Source organism: Sus scrofa, chromosome 15, assembly GCF_000003025.6.
Source record: "Sus scrofa isolate TJ Tabasco breed Duroc chromosome 15, Sscrofa11.1, whole genome shotgun sequence".
Classification (NCBI taxonomy): Eukaryota; Metazoa; Chordata; class Mammalia; order Artiodactyla; family Suidae; genus Sus; species Sus scrofa.
The window spans coordinates 85419588-85436854 of record NC_010457.5 but is presented as its reverse complement, the minus strand read 5'-3'; the positions used below and the strand labels follow the sequence as shown (position 1 = coordinate 85436854).

The window sequence follows — 17267 nt, the reverse complement described above, 5'->3', positions numbered from 1 at the left end:
GTCTGATTCATTTTAATCTGTTTGCTTTCCTTCTAAATCCTAGAGGAGCTGCAGCAAGACTGCATTTTTGAATGAAGAGGTGAATATTTTTGTAGCATGTAAGGAACTTCAAGGAACATCCTCGGCTGGATGCCCAGGGAGGTGTGGAAGCAAGGAGGAGGCAGTAGGTGCTGCAGCGTGGAGGGCATCAGTTGGAAGAGGGAGATTCCTTTGTCAGCATAGCACAAGGCCAGATTTTTTTCCATTTTTCAGTTTTGCACAGGGCCCTCGTTATCCGGAATCCCTCGAGATACCAACTAGAACTCAGCTCCTTAATACTAACACAGTTTAATTAATCTGACTATTCTGCTACTCTGAGATTTGTCTCTGGAAAGAGGACTTGCCACAAAACCTCAGACCACTGCTGGATGCTGCTACACCATGGCAGCCTTGCTTAAATTGAAATGAAACCCCACACTCTGTCATAATTTCCTCATGCCTTATGACTCATTTGTTTTCCTTTGTCAGAAGAACTAATAGTTTTCAAGTCCCAAATACACGAATCAGAGAACTAGAAGGTACTCAAATTTTCTTTCTCTGTCTTTTTATGTTGAGGTCCCAAGAGACAACAGTGCTTGGCACAGGAGTGGCAGAGTTTGGACCATAACCTGGGTCTTCTCCCTCCTGTCCCAGGGCTCGACCCCTCAGCCTGCAAGCCTATTCCTTGCTGTAGCTAATGTCCTTTTTTTCTCTTGAAAGGAGCGTTTGAACATATTTCTGGCCCCGTGAAAGTATTGGTGTCTGCTTGTAAGGAAGTCTACTTGTAGAAAATTAGAGATTATGGTTTCATTTTATGCAAGTGTAGTCAAGTAGATGTAGGTCACAGATAGATTAAAAAAACTTAATTTAGATGATAAGCCCATTTTCTCTATCCTCCCCCCCAGGTGATCTAATCTGATAAATTTGGAATCCTTGGCATATGTTCATGTAGTTTTATTAGATCTTCCCTTTGCAGTAAAATGCAAAGTAGCACTGTAGTTAAGAGTGCATAGTGAGATGCATACCTGCTCACTCCTCACTAGCTATGTGAATTGGTTATTTGAAAATTCCTTATTTGAAAAGCAAGGGTGACAATACATATCTCATAAGGTGATGTGAGATTAAATTAGAAATGCAGAAAATCGATAGCATAGTGCCCGGCACTTTATAAATGCACAGTAACCGTTATCCACCACCACCACCATTGTCATCATTATTGTTATTGATACTCCTTGGAAAAGGAAGTCTGTATAGACCAGGTATCTTAAGCGCAGGATTCAAGTGCAATTTCTCTTGTTTTCCATTTCATCATATTGTAGTATATTTTCAAATATTTTAACTGCATTAAAGTTAAAATCAGTTCATTGAATTTTTTTCTGTTAGCAGGTTTTATTTTTTTAGGGCAGTTCTAGGTTTACAGAAAAGTTGAGGAGAAAGGACAGAGTTCCCTATGTACCCTCTCCCACCCCCCAGTTTCCCGTATTCTTAACATCTTGCATTGATGTGGTATAATTCTTACAATTGATGAACCGATATTGATACATTACTTTTAACTAAAGTCCGTAGTTTTCATTAGGGTTCATTCTTTGTATTGTACTGTTCTATGGGTTTTTCCAATAGCACATTGTTATCCACCATTAATGTATCATACAGAGTATTTTTCATTGCCCTAAAAATCTCCTATGCTCCACCAATTCATCTCTTTCTCTTTCCTTCCCAACCACTGGAAGCCACTGCATAGTTTTGCCTTTTCTAGAATGTTATAGTTGGAATCATACAGTATGTGGCCTTTTCAGACTGCTCTTTTTCACTTAGCAATATTTATTTAAAATTCTTCCATGTCTTTTTGTGGCTTAATAGCTCATTTCTTTTTATTGCTGAGTAATATTCCATTGTATGGACCTACCACATTTTCTTTATCCATTCTCCAATTAAAAGACATCTTAGTTGACTCCAATTTTGGCAATTATGACTAAAGATGCTATAATCATTTGTGTGCAGGTTTTTCGGGTGAACATAAGTTTTCATCTAATTTGGGTAAATACTTTAATTTAGTTGGATTATATGGGAAGACTATGGTTTGCTTTGTAAGATACTGCCTGTGTTTCGGAGTGGCTGTACCATTTTATATTCCTACCAGCAATGAATGAGAGCTCCTATTGCTCCACAGTCTCACCAGCATTTGGTATTGTCAGTATTCCAGATTTTGGCCACTCTAATAGCTGTGTAGTGGTATGTTGTTGTTTTAACTTAGAATTCCCTGATGCCATATGCTGTGGAACCTCATTTCATACACTTATTTAGATCTATGTATCTTCTCAGTTGAGATATCCATTCAGATCTTTTGCTCTTTTAAAATTGGGTTGGTTCTTATTGTTGAATTTTAAGAGAGTTCTTCGCACATTTTAGACACAAGTTCTTTATCAGATATGTGTTTTGCAAATATTTCCTCCCAGTCTATGGCTTGCTTTTTATTCTCTTAACAGTGTTTTCACAGAGCAGAAGTTTTTAATTTCAATGAAGTTCTACTTATCAGCTTTTTTCTTTCATGGATCATGCTTTTGGTGCTGCAACTAAAAACTTACTGCCAAATCTAAGATCACTGAAATTTCCTCCTGTGTTATCTTCTAGAAGTTTCATAGTTTTGCATTTTATAGTTGTGTCTACATACATCAGGGATATGGAATTATCAATGGAGCAATTTGATATTGGTATTTTATTGTATTCTGGGATGACTTGGAAAGACTATGGAATGGTGCATGTGATTTAGAGCTGGTCGTATTCTTAACTAGAACCTAGTTATTCAGTAGAATGTTTTGTATAGTTACCATTCAAGTGCTTCCATTCTTTACAACTTTTTTTTTTTTTTAAATCTATCTATCCTTTGAGTTACTGGTTTGGAGGATTGTTGAAATGCTTTCACTTCCTTCCTTCCTTTCTTCCTTCCTTCTTCCCTTCCTCCAAAGCTTTCTTCCCTCTTTTCTTCTTTCCTTCTAAATCACTGTACTTGGCTAACAAGTCTTAACATCTGCTGACATTTTTGATCCTAGAATAAAAACATGAGATGATCACTGGGAAAAATTCCAGGCATAGAGCCCAGACAATCCATAAAACCCATATATTCCAAATCATGCAGGTCTTGTGAAGTTTTCAGGAAAAGAATTGCCAGTGATTTGGTTATGTAGGCCTATTTAAAGGAAAAGTTTTAAAGTTCTTCTTAAAGTGATTTGTATTTTTCAAACTCTCCAACTTCATGAAACCAAGACCATTTTTTTTTTTCTCAAAGTGTTTCATTTTAGATTCTCTTGATGCATTTTTTTTCAGCAGCATTAATGTGGCCGCTCACAGTAGGGTGGTTTGCTTAATATTGAAGCAAATTATCTGAAAGATAAAATTGGATAAAAGATTTTTTCTTTTTAAAGTTTTTATTAAACTGCAAGGCAGAAATAGGTTCATGTTGTACTTTTAATAGTTTCCAAAAAGAAGCGCATTATCCCTAAATGGTATGTGGTACAGTGGACTCATGGTGAAAGAATTAATAATCAATTTAATAGTGTTTACATTTTGGTCTTGCTGTTCTCTATGTGATGTATTTTTATCACTTTTTTCCTTTATAGTTTCCTACATATTCCTATTTTAAATATGCTCTCTATTTGAAAGTATCAATGTTACAAACAAACAAGAAGTAAATAAAGCAGATACAGCAGTTCTACAAGTATGTATACCTTTGTCCCCAAACATAGGATGTTTGTAGCATCCTTATTTGTAATCGCCCCAACTGAAGAGTGTGCTCAAATGCCAAGTTTTGGTAGACTAGATAAATAAACTCTGATGCATTCATATAATAGAGTATTATTAGATAAATGGGAATGAATGGTTTACAAATACACACAATGAAATGGACAAAACTCACAAAAGAATACTGCATAATTTCATTTTTAGGAAGTTTAAAAACAGGAAGATCTAACAGGCTTTTAGTAAATTGAGGGCAACTTGAAACATTTCTCAGTCTCATATAGTATATTTTATCATTTTATCTCCCTAAATAATTGTCTTTCTGTTAGGTTTTTAAAATCAATACTGGTAGCATAAGTTTCCAATTGGTCTTATCTACTGTTGTACTTAGAACAGGTAGGAACTTAATAAGTATTGAATGAATGAAGGGTTTGAATGTTTTGAATTAATACATAAACCAGAAGTCAACTAAATTTGTCTTCCATGTATGTCTTACGAATTTTTATCTTCAAATTTACGTTTATTACATTACTTATAGATACAAGAGCAGTTGATATTTATTTTTAATGTATATTTTGTGGGTAGTGCAAAGGAGAGAAGAATCTAGGCAGAGATTTTATTCTGGGTAATTTATAAATCAGGTTAACAAACAAAACAAAGCACCATCTTATTTTAGGCACAGATCTGTTGTTAGCATTATAGAGAAATATGTTGCTACTCACTCCCTACTTCAAGGAAGGGTGCTACATATGTGAAAGGTGCCTCTCAGGAATATTTTTGCTTTTCAGCAGAGCTATCAGTAGGACTCTTTGCTTCACAGAGATGGATGGGGCTGGGGAAAGTAATGTCTGAGTATCTTAGCAGGAATGAAATCAGTTATCACGTTAGAGTTGAAATGTCATCTTTTCCTTGTGTTAACAAGCCTGTCTTCCATATCCATCCCTGAAGAAAACCTATGAGTACATCAAAGCCCTTGTTTGTTTTATTGTTGTTTTATTTGTGGTTTCACAGAGCTGCTTTAAGAAATAGAGTGCTGTCAGTCTTTGTGAAAATACTCTTTCCCTTCTGAATTCCTTTAGAAAATTTTTCCCTTATTCATTTAAGCATTGAACTCTGTTCCTGTAAGACAGTTCCCTACTCTAAACTCTGTCATATGTGAGGGTGGTAGCTCCCTTTTGGATGGCATTTTTTTATACTTCAGTTACTTCTTTATCTACCTATTCTCTTCTAATTTTAGACTCTCATTTCCAGGTCATGTGACACACAGAGACAATGTAAAATTTAGAAAGGAACATCCCCCAAATTTAGTCTTACTGAAGTCTGCAGAGTTGAGAGCGGAAATGGCATCAGGATATTGATGATGAATTTTAGGATCCTGGGAGGAAGGGGATGGCAGTGAAAGAGAAAATAGTTAAGCTGGCAGATGGTGAAAGCCAGGAGTTAAGGCGGGTGGGGTGCTGCCATCTACCACACTTCATCCCCTGCCCCCTCTGTACTTGAAAATGGCACCGAAATCTCGAAAGGCTCATGGGGAAGCAGGACCTGACTGCAGTGTAATGAAATGGCAAAAGGCAGAAAGGCTCATTTCAGAATGCTTTGGTGAGTCATCTAGAGGGGACTTCTGCTTTAAAACATCATTACTGCTTAACTGATAAAGTATAGCTAACTAATCTGAGCTTCAAGAGAAACTCTCAAGTGATTTAGAAAAGAGGAAATGAGATGCTTTTTAAGCTGTCTTTATTGTTTTAGAATAGTGGGGGTAGTTTATTTTGTTCATCTGTATTCTTTAGAAGGAAAGGAATTGTGTTTTTATAATAATTATTTTAGGCTATCAAAAATGTGCTTTAATTACAGCTAAGAACTTCCAAATACTTATTTTTAGACTAAATTTAAACTGGTGAATTTAAAATTTATTTTAATTTCTGTTATTTCAAAATTTGGGGAAAAAAAGAGGGGGAAAATGAATAGATAGCCATCAGAAACTGAACTGGCTTTGCTTTCGTAAATGGGGGATTAGGATTTGTCTGTCCTATAAAGGACACACAGCATTTAGATTAGACCTAATCTGATTGTATTGCAATACAGAGGCCATTCAAGTCAGCTCAATGTCCAGGGTCTGTAAACACCATATGACCACTGATTGGTCCAGGGAGGAGTATTAACAGAAAGAAAATGAAGAGTTTTAATCCAGATCCCTTAAAGCACAACAGTCGTGGCTTCAAATGCACTTCCTTTCGGTCTTTAGACATGATGGTATATGTCTTACAACATGATAAAGTGAACTTTTTTTTTTTTTTTAACTTACAGAAAGCGTATGCCTATTTAACTATATTATTATTTGATCAGGTAGTTTTCTTGTCCCAGATTTCTTTTAGAATATAATATAGATGTTTTATGGTTATTTAAAATTAGACTGTATAATTTATTGTCTCACGTAGGATTCTCTGGAAACTCAAAGTGGGTTATTATTAATAGACACCCATGGGACAGGCATAAACCAGGAATCTTCTGTGTTAACAAGCATGGGTAACCACCCCATTTAAAAGTCATATTTTTAACCTTTATTTTTTATCCTCCAATAAAATTATAAAATCACAAAATAATAGAGAGTCACATTTCCTTCCCAAATGTGATTCAAAGTGTATTGTTTTTTACAAGTGAAAAAAATGAAAATAAAAATAATAACCAAAGGCAAAACATGAGTCTGTGGTCACAGGTCCTCTAAGTGTCAAGTTTGCTTATATTTGGTTCATAAGTTGTATTTTCTTCTCATCCTGTGATTTCTAAATGTGTTAAGTTAGTTTAGCAAGCATGTATTCAGCATTTCTTTTCTGAATGTTTCTGTTTCATTAGTATTGTTATTCATATTGCACCTATGATACAGATACTGTTATGTTATTTTGTGTAGGATATTATAAAAGAAAGGGAAGTGCAGAAGAATTACAACTTGATAAATATTAAAAATTTAGGAGTCCCCGTCGTGGTTCAGTGGTTAACGAATCCGACTAGGAGCCATGAGGTTGCGGGTTCGATCCCTGGCCTTGCTCGGTGGGTTAAGGATCCGGCATTGCCGTGAGCTGTGGTGTAGGTTGCAGATGCAGCTCGGATCCCACATTGTTGTGGCTCTGGCGTAGGCCGGCGGCTACAGCTCCAATTGGACCCCTAGCTTGGGAACCTCCATGTGCCGCAGGAGTGGCCCAAGAAATGGCAAAAAGACAAAAAAAAATTTAAAAATTTAATTTTGTAGTCAGCGTTTGTTGGTTGACTTCCAGGGATCCCTCTCTCTTCCAAATACAGTGCCCCAAATTTCCTAACCATCACTGTTTCCTATCCTTTTAGACACATTCTTACTCCTCTTCTTCTTATTCTTCCTTCTCTTCCTCTTCTTTCCTTTCCTTCCTTCTTTCCTTCCTCCTTCTTTTTTTAGTGATGATCAAATGGTCCAGACATGGATACTGGCACTTTAATTAAGCTACTGAGGAAACAGACTCTGACTTCCCTGCTGGAAGTAGTTGAGGCTGTAACTTTAGGGATACTGCAGATCATCTGAGTATCAGAGCAAGCCTTACGGTGAACACAGCAATCTGAAGTGATGATATAAATTGGTGACACTGTTCAGCTTCTGGATCAAGCCAAACTCTGCCACTGGAATTTGTGGTTACATGAAGCAATAACTTATCTTGCTTAAAAAAAAATAACTCTTTCTGCAAGACTTTCTGTTAATAGCTTTTATTTCTTGAGTCTTTGAGTTTGAAGTTTCAGTTACTTGCAATCAAAGGCTTCCTAACTAATACTAGATTTAAGAATAATTGCAAGCCAATTGAAACTACAGTGAAGTACCACCTTATGCTGGTCAGAATGGCCATCATTAATAAGTCTACCAATAACAAGTGCTGAAGAGGGTGTGGAGAAAAGAGAACCCTCCTACAGTGTTGGTGAGAATGTAAAGTGGTACAACCGCTATGGAAAACAGTGTGGAGGCACCTCAGAAAACCAAGTATGAAACTACCATATGATCTAGCAATCCCCACTCCTGGGTTTATACCCAGAAAAATCTGTAATTCAAAAAGCTACATTCACCCCTGTGTTGCACTATTTACAATAGCCAAGACATAGAAACAATCTAAGTTTCCACTGACAGATGAATGGATTAAGAAGATATAGTACATATCTACTCTGGAATACTACTCAGCCATAAAAATTTCAAAATAATGCCATTCGCAGCAATATGGATACAATTGAGATTCTCGTAAAGTGAAGTGTTCCAGAAAGAGAAAGACAGACAGCACATATCATTTATATGTGGAATCTAAAATATGGCACAAATGAACCTATCTACAAAATAGAAACAGACTCACAGACATAGAGAACAGAGTAGTGGTTGCCAGTGGGAAGGGGGAGAGACTGGGAATTTGGCATTAGTAGTTGCAAACTATCACATTTAGAAAGGATAAATAATAAGATCCTACTGTATAGCACAGGGAATTGTATCCAGTCTCCTCGGATAGACCATGATGGAAAATAATATAAAATATATGTATAAAATATATGTATATATGACTGGGTCACTTTTCTGTACAGCAGAGGTTGGCACACATTGTAAATTAACTATACTGCAATAAAGAAGACTAATTGCAAGCCATTTAATATGAAAATATTTGACAACCATTATTTGAGAAGAAGACCGGCATGTTACTTCTTCGATTGATGGAGGAAGGTCTTCAAGACTGGGTATTGGCTTACGGAGCTAGAGACAGGATGACAAGTAAAAAATGCAAGAAAAACAATCCAAGCCAGGAACGAAGAGAAAGAGTTGTTAAGAAAAATATCACAGACACACTCGATAATGAACCACATTTTGACCAAAAGCTAAGAAGTAGTTAAAAACAAACTCAGCTTTATGGCTTGGGTGGCCTAGACAGGATAGCCAGATATAAAAGGAAATTTGTCTCATTTTACCAACTATCCTCATCTTTTTATCTATAATTAAAATTCACCTATTCTTGAGACTTGCGCTGCAGCTGTGTAATATAGCATAGCAATTGTATCCAGTATTTTATGTAACTAAAGAATTTGACTTGTGGGGACAAGATCCAGGCAGAAGAATGGGTCTCACTCTCTTGTTGCCTCAACTGCTTTATCTCTCTTATAGAATCAAGGTTAGTAAATCAGAATACTTCTTTGGCTAGGACTTTATGACCAGTGCAAAGTTATCTTTTGACTCCTTGTGAATTTTGAGCTCTTTAACACTAGATTATTTTTATTGTTTTTTTCTTCCTTCCCAAATGGAGAGAACCCATCTGTAGAGGAAATTTTCCATACACAGACTAGAACCTGCTTTTTTCTCTCACAACTTCCAACATTATATAACCACTAACAGAACTTTAAAAACTTCATGACCCTTTTTTTCAGATTTTTTTTTTTAACTAAAAGTCCAAGACTGGTGTCATGCTTTAGCTTTTAATGTCATGGAGGGCTTATTCCCATAAGCCTAAAATTCCTATTTTGATGTGTTTGTTTTTTGTGTGCAAGGGAATAATTGTTTAGAATGGAAAAGATATTCCAGTGACCTGATTTTTTAAGACTAAATGATTTGGAATCTTTGGCCTTTTACTTCAGGGGAAGGTGTGTACCCACTGTTCTCTCTTAGTAGCCATATGGTATTCACATGCCACTTCGGTTACAGATTCAAGTGAAAAAAAATCTAAGAGAGTTAGGTTCAGTATGTAGAAATAACAGCCAGAAGTCCTTCATGGCTTAAAAATAGCACTCTCTGTGAGTACAGGACTCTGGCAGACTCTCCTGACCACCAAGGTCTGTATTTAGGAAAGGAATATTCCTTTCCTTTATCAGTATCTTTATGCTATTTATGAACATTACAGTACTTTACCCAAAGAAATTGATTTTACATGTTAGTCTGTTGTCTTTATTGAAAAGCTAGTTTTGACTAAAATGATGTACTGAGCTCCACTAATTTAATAGCTACAAACTGTGGAATGCCCTCACACTTGGAAAATGTATGGTCAATTCCAGTGCCAGGCAATCCTCTTTGAAGAGGAGGCATGAGAAATGTGGACAAGGACAAAACCTATTAATTCACCCTTTTCCACTGTCCTTTGTGAATCATTGTGCTCAGTAGACTTTTGTTCAATTCATTACCTCCATAGGATAGATATTTTAGAAATCCATTGTGTGGGAAATTTTCTTTCATGGAAACCCAGAATATTAATTACTTAATAAGAATTTTTTAGGCTTCTTTGGAGGTGACCATTTTCCTCAGAAAGAACTTAATATGTGTGTTGCTGTTCCTTTTTTACAGGAAACCTTGTATTATTCAGCAAAACATAGAGAATTTTAAGCATATGTTATTAGTGATGAATTGTCTTAGCTTCATCTCTTTGGACATGATAGAGGCACTTATTTTCCTTGCAGCCTATTTTGTCACTCCAGTCTGACTAATGAATTATGAACTATATCATTTCATTAGGATAATAAGAATTAAGAGAAGATGTTTTCCTTGGGGACTTCTGCTTGGAATGTGTCATTAATCATGTTCTGTGACAACTGTAGTCAAGGCTGAACTGAGAAGGTTATCTGACACTTACCAAGGGGGGAAACTGGTTGTCATTTAGTCTCTCTTGACCCAAGTATGTCTTAGTTAAATGGCTAGATAAGGAAGGACATCTTAAAACTGCCTTTCATTTTTGTTTCTGTTGGAGGTCTAGAGAATTGCATGCGAGACTGTCAAGTATTCTCCCCAAAAGTAGATGTCTTTTAACAAGAGTATTTGTTTTTAGTGTGATTTTTAAATCAAGGGGTATAAAATGAAAAAATATGGGTTGGAGGCTTTTCTTATTTTCTCAGCAGCCCCGACCCTATTCCCACCCTCTGGTACCCCTCATTCTTCCTTAGTTGGCGGAAACCCAAATGTCTGACGGGCTATTTTAAGTGATTAACATGAACAGTTCCAATATTAAATGGCATTAAAGAATATTAAGCATGAGGATCTTATTAATTACTCCCAAGTGACTCAGTTTGTGTTTTTTTCAATGTTTTATTTTTTCCATTATAATTGGTTTACACTGTTCTGTCAATTCTCTACTGTGCAGCAAAGTGACCCAGTCACACATACATATATATACATTCTTTTTCTCACATTATCCTCCACCATCCTCCATCACAAGTGCCTAGATATAGTTCTGCTTTGTGTTTATTACTGAAAAGGTGGTGCAGAGAGATGGAGGGAGGACACTGTGCTTTGACCCTCCAGGGTTGTGCCCTTCGGCAGTTGGGGCATCAGGGAGGGGCTTCCTGTAAAGATGAACAGTCCCTCCTTCAATAATTACTTTAAGGAAAAAGGAAAAAAATTGTAGAAAATGTTTGCTAAAAGTTCCATTGAAATCTTCTGTTTGTTTTGATAGATTAGACTGAAGTGCACGAAGAGGACATTTTGCAGTTATTTCTAAGATAGAAATATGGAAAAGAGACATGTAATAAATTGAGACCTAATCAATAGCCAAGCATATTATTAAGGTTTTGGTATCAATAATAGAGACTCCCTCACTGCATAGAACTCTTTTTCAGACTTAGAATATTCACAAGAAAAAGCAATCATTCCCCCCAGGCCAAAGAGAAAATAAAAAACACTATTATAGACCTTTAAGGAAATAATTAAAGAAAACTATTGTGTATCAAAGTTATGCTTTGTGGCAAAAAAATGTATTTATAAATGATTTCATAATCCTAAGAGATTTTGTAGTTTAAAAATAAAATTTGAAAACAAATGAGTGAAACATTCAACTGTAGATATTTGGGAGGGGGAAAATTTTCCTGAAGCAGTAAACAATAATAAACTGAAATTAAGCAGTAAGAATAAGTTAATAATAAAGACAAAATGCAGAATTGGATATTTAAAGCGGAGACACAATAGACTTGGTGAATCTAAGACTGGTTTGAGATCAAACAATGAAATAAATATTTGGTCAATGGAATAAAAAATGAGTGAGGGAGAAAAATATAAATACATTTAAGAATAAAGAAAAGGACAATGGCTACAGTTAGAAGAGATTAAAAGTTATATCAATACCCTGTATAATGTTATGTAGGTGTACTTGAAAATCTTGATAAAATTTTCTGCATGTTAATTTTCATTAACAAAACAAAAGCTACAAAGTAAACTGGAAAATAAATCTTAAAGTAATTATTTAGAAAAATATCAAACTTTTATTAAAAAAAGCTCATAGTTCAGGAAAACATCAATGGAAAATTTTGATATATAAACATACACGCATGTACACGTGCTTGCATTACTCACACACACACATTCATGTATTATACATGTATACACATTGCCATGGTGTGTATGGAAACATGAGATGAACTTATTTTCAAAGATATGCTCGTTACATTTTCAAAAAATATTCTCAACACATTTTTATGTAACCCCTAGACATCTTTTCAGGATAAATACCTGAAGCAGTATGTCTAATTGTTCATTTGAAAGAAGTGCAGTTCATATACCACAGAGTATCCAACAGTCTATAGACACTGGCAAAAATAGTGTATTAATAGAATCACAGAAATTTTGGCTGCTATTGACAAAAGCATACCTATTTCCCACTTCTCCCAGGGAGGAGAGGCCAAATTACTTTTTAAAAAGAGTCGAGCATCTCACATTTCCCCTTTCCAGGAGGAAAACTGAAGAACCTTTGGCCTTGCTTTATCTTTTGAGGGAGCATTAAATTAGGTTGCCCAAGATAGAGTGAAGTTTCAAGACTTGAAAGAAGCTGAGGGGTCCCACCTAGAGTTATGGGTTATGAAGCAGAAAGGAGAGTGGCAGGGGCCCACCCTCTCTCCCATGGGAGATCCTAGGGGGCAGTAGGACCTTAATTGATGGGTGGATGGCGTGGCTGAGGGGCATGTGGTCTCATGAGGGAGACCACTATGATCTAGGCACTTAGAAGTTCCAGGAAAAAAAAAAAAAGGAGTTCCTGTTGTGGCGCAGTGGTTAACGAATCTGACTAGGAACCATGAGGTTGCGGGTTCGATCCCTGCCCTTGCTCAGTGGGTTAACGATCCGGTGTTGCCGTGAGCTGTGGTGTAGGTTGCAGACGTGGCTCGGATCCTGCATTGCTGTGGCTCTGGTGTAGGCTGGTGGCTACAGCTCCGATTAGACCCCTAGTCTGGGAACCTCCATATGCCGCAGAAGCGGTCCAAAGAAATAGCAAAAAAAAAAAAAAAAAAAAAAAAAAAAAAAAGAAATTCCAGGGTCTACACTGGAATGCATGGAGGGAGTGGAGCCACCTATCTTTGACCTTTCCTTGGGGTTTAGACACCAACCTCTCAATGGTGACCCCATAGACTGAAAGCCATAGCCCATCCTGAAGTTTACTGCATTTCTTGGTGCCCTAGAAAGAGCAGGGCAGGAAGGACGGTGAAATAACAAGTACTGTTAATAAGCACATACTCAGAGCTGGACTTTATTTGATTGAGAAAAATAAAGCAAAGTGACATTAGATTGTGGAGCAAATTTGTGTGTGTGTGCGTGTATTTATAAATGTGCATATATTTATGCACTATGAGATGTGAGCAGAAAACACACCAAAAGATTAGCTGGGTTCTAAAAAAGAAAGCCTGCCTTTGTTACTTTCCATGCAATAAAGCTTTTGGAACTGAAACTTTGGGGAAGTGCAGCTCCCCTAGATGAGTTTGATGTTCTTCCAGGTTTATCTTGGGGTTTATAAAATCTGATGGGCATTAGAGCCAGCATAAAAGATGAGAACATTTTGATCCTTTCCATTGACCTGTGTGTAGTACGTCCCCTTCCAGTCAGCCCTGGAAAGCAAGGCAGCATGAACGGACCTGAAGTGTGTTGTGGGAATCAAAATTCAGTTGCAATCCAGCATCCCATGTCAGTGCTTCAGGTTTTAAACATTGAAGCATTTCTGGCAAGGGTATATTTTATGTTTATGTATAACACTAGCACACTAGCAAGGGATTTCATTGCAACCATTCAGAAATTATTTATCTCTTAAACTCTAATTTAACGTACAGTGATATTTAATCGAGACATTAATCACTTGCAATACCGATTTAAAGAGCCATTAAGTGAAGGAAAAAAATTAGTTCACTATATCGTGATATTTTAAATTGAAAGAAAAATAGCACTCTGCTAACTTATAAAGTGGTAACGTTTAAATTGCCTGAATTTTTCATGTCTTCCTGCTAAGTCATTATAGGATACTTTTCACAGTTAATTTCTATTGAGTTCAATTTAGACATCTGGAAGTACCAGCCCTTATTAAGAAAGGCAAATTTTAATAAAATTGTCTATGCTTTCATGGTTTTTAAAGAAAACATTCCTATTACACAGTATGCAGGAAATGAAAAAAAAAAGTCTCTGGTTCTTTCTACCTGTTACACACACACACACACACACACACACACACACACACACACATACTCTCACACTCATTCAGCCTGCCACATACTTATAGAGTCCTCCCCATCCCTCCCATACACTTTTACTTCCTCAAGCTCAAACAGACGAACTCTTGCTCAGGCAGATACACACACACAGTTTTTCTTTCTCTCTCTCTGGTGGACACACAAACACTCTTTTTTGGTCAGGCCAGAACACATACATATACACATGCCCTCACACACACACATCCCACTGTAGGCATGCGTACACACACACACACACACACACACACACACACACACACACACGGACCCATACATGCCAATACACGCATATGTACCCATTCAAATTCACACATGAACACACACACACACATACACACACACAGTGATGCCTACACGTATATAGTTAAGATGTCATTTTTTCTGTCTCCACTGCTTGAGAACTAACATCTGACTTTTCGGTCTTTGGTTTATGTTCTCTTGACCTTGGACTTAGAGGTGGGTGACTCAGACCAGTTATTCCACATGATTACATTTGGAGTGAGACTCAGGATTTTGATACTGGCTCATTTTTATTATTTGCATGTAGTTTAAGAGAAGGCACTTCATAAACTTATTCTGCTTTCATATGCAAAAGTGAAATTTGAGGAGATTATGTAAGTGGATGAGAAAATTGCCTCTCATATATATTTTTGAGTCAGCAGGGTCAGATGAGAAGCTGGCAAAGAATACATCATGAAATTCAAGAAACAACTTTTTATTTTGCTGTACTGCAGATAAATGTTCTTGCTGTGTCAGTTTGTGCTACTTTTTATTTGCTTTTGTAGATGATGATAATCAACTAGTTGAGAAATAATGTGCAACAGAATAGTAATAAAATTTAGTATTTTGGTAAAAGACTGAATAAAAAGGTGGGCAGTTGCCTTGCCATTTTGAAATTGAGAGCTGTTTGTGAATCTATAAGGACAGATATGTGTCATCCTTCTGTTTTCAACAGAGTTGGAAATGCCCACTGTTCTTCACAGTGAAAGCTTCATTTTTGTGTGTAAAAGATTGGAAAGCACCATCTGGGACACATCGTATGTTCCTGTTTCTTCAAGAGAATCTGGAATTATACTTTTGAGACTTTGTTGCTAATGAAGGAGACAAAGGGAAAAAGAATCTTCCATAAATTACACCTGGTCCATTGGTGCGTTTCTTGTAAAAATTAAAATGAAATGAGAGAATGGCTATTAGAGTACAACCTTATATCTGGAAGGGTATCATTAATATTTTTGACATTTTATGTTTAAAAATTGTGAGCTTTTATTTAGATATCTTGTTTGGTCACGTTCTTGGTATTGCTAGTTGGATAAGGAACATTCAGGAAAATGTGCCTAGGACAAACATTGAACTTATGCTTGGGGAAGCTCCTACTTGGTGTAGTCTTTAGTGAAATTACTCATCTCCCATGTGTAATCAAGCAGAAAGGAGAGCCTCTTGTTGTCTGTCTCCCTCCTTCCCCATAGAAAACTCTCCTTGACCTGGCCAGTAACTTCCTTTTTAAAGAAGATACCCCAGATTGGTTTCTGTTATTTACAACTAAGAACTCTGAGTTACATAGAAATTTTCAGAGCAAAATATTTAATTTCCTGTTCCAGCACCCAGAACAGTTCACCGGTACATAGTTGGTACAAAAAAAGTTTTATTCACTACTTGACCTAAATATTCAGTTATTTATGAGCACCTACTACATAACTAGTCTTGGGACTATCACAGTAAATACAACAGAAGCATACCTGGCTCTGAGGTTTATATTCAGGTATGAAAATGGACAAACACACAAACATATCATATATTAGGTAGGGATATATGCTATGAAAAAATGCATTAAAGTGAATAAAGCAGGATAAGAGGATGGGCTGCTAGGTTTTTAAATAGGGTAATCATGGAAGACCTCTCTGAGGAAGCCCTCCTTGTCAGAGGCTAATATAGAGGGACTCCTGGGAAAATCTGGGTAAGAGTGCTCCAAATAGAAGGAACAACAAGTGCGATTGCTCTGAGGCTGAAAAAAGCAGAAAGATGCTTGGCATGTTGAGTGAAGTGGAGAACATGGAAGACTTGAGGAGAGACATTTGAGGGGCTAGATCACTGGCTCTCATCAGAACTTGAGGTTTGTGGGGTTTTTTTTTGTTTTTTTTTTTGTCTTTTTGCCTTTTTCTAGGGCAGCTTCCACAACATGTGAAGGTTCCCAGGCTAGGGGTCTAATCAGAGCTGTAGGCACTGGCCTATGCCAGAGCCACAGCAACGTAGGATCTGAGCCTTATTTGCAGCCTACACCACAGCTCAAGGCAACGCTGGATCCTTAATCCACTGAGCAACCTCATGGTTCCTAGTCAGATTCGTTAACCACTGCGCCACAATGGGAACTCCAGGACTTTAGTTTTTACTTTGAATGAAATGGGAAGTTTTGGGCAGAGGAATGATACGATATGGTTTACATTTTCAAAACAATCATTGGATACTATGGGGAGGACAAACTGAGGGGGATGACAGATGAGGCAAAAGGCCCCTGGGGACCAGGGCATTCCAAGTGAGAGATGGCTGTGGCTTGAACTAGGAGGAAGGCAGTGAAAGTGATCAGATCCTGGGAAGATTTTCAAAGAGTGTAAATAGCATTTGTAGCTCTATTAGAAGAGGGAGACCTGTTAACAATGGCTACTAAGTTTTTAGCTTGAACAGCTAGATGAATGGAATTTGCATTTAGTTAAACGTGCAAGTAATTTGGGGATGAGGAGTAATTTGGAATTTGCTGTTAGACAACTTGATAGACATTTATATAGAGTAAGCCATTCTATATGAGTTCGAAGTTCAGGTGAAAGATTGAGATTGCGAAGTGTATGTGTGCACGTGTGTAATTAATGTATAGGTAAATCGTCAGTGTACAGAAAGTGTTAAAGCCAAGAACCTGGATGAAATCACCCTGTGGGTGAATGAATATAGGGAGGAGGCATAAAGTCTGAGCCTCGGAGCACATTAACATTTACAAAGAAGTCTATGAAAGATTAACCAGTACAGCAGTGTGAGTGTACTCACACTCAAAGGGAGTT

General features: G+C 36.9%; 1 protein-coding gene across 5 annotated transcripts in view; it reads left to right on the top strand.

The window, feature by feature from the left end:
- Nucleotides 1-17267, top strand: part of ZNF385B (zinc finger protein 385B) — a 427166-nt gene that overhangs the window by 32258 nt on the left and 377641 nt on the right. Inside the window, exon 1 of one of the 5 annotated variants that reach the window (XM_021075637.1) lies at nucleotides 1985-5352. The exons of the other annotated variants lie outside the window; for them this stretch is intronic. The gene's annotated coding sequence lies outside the window, so the exon portion shown is untranslated. Of the gene's footprint in view, nucleotides 1-1984; nucleotides 5353-17267 lie in introns of those variants that run through there. 5 annotated transcript variants of the gene reach the window in all.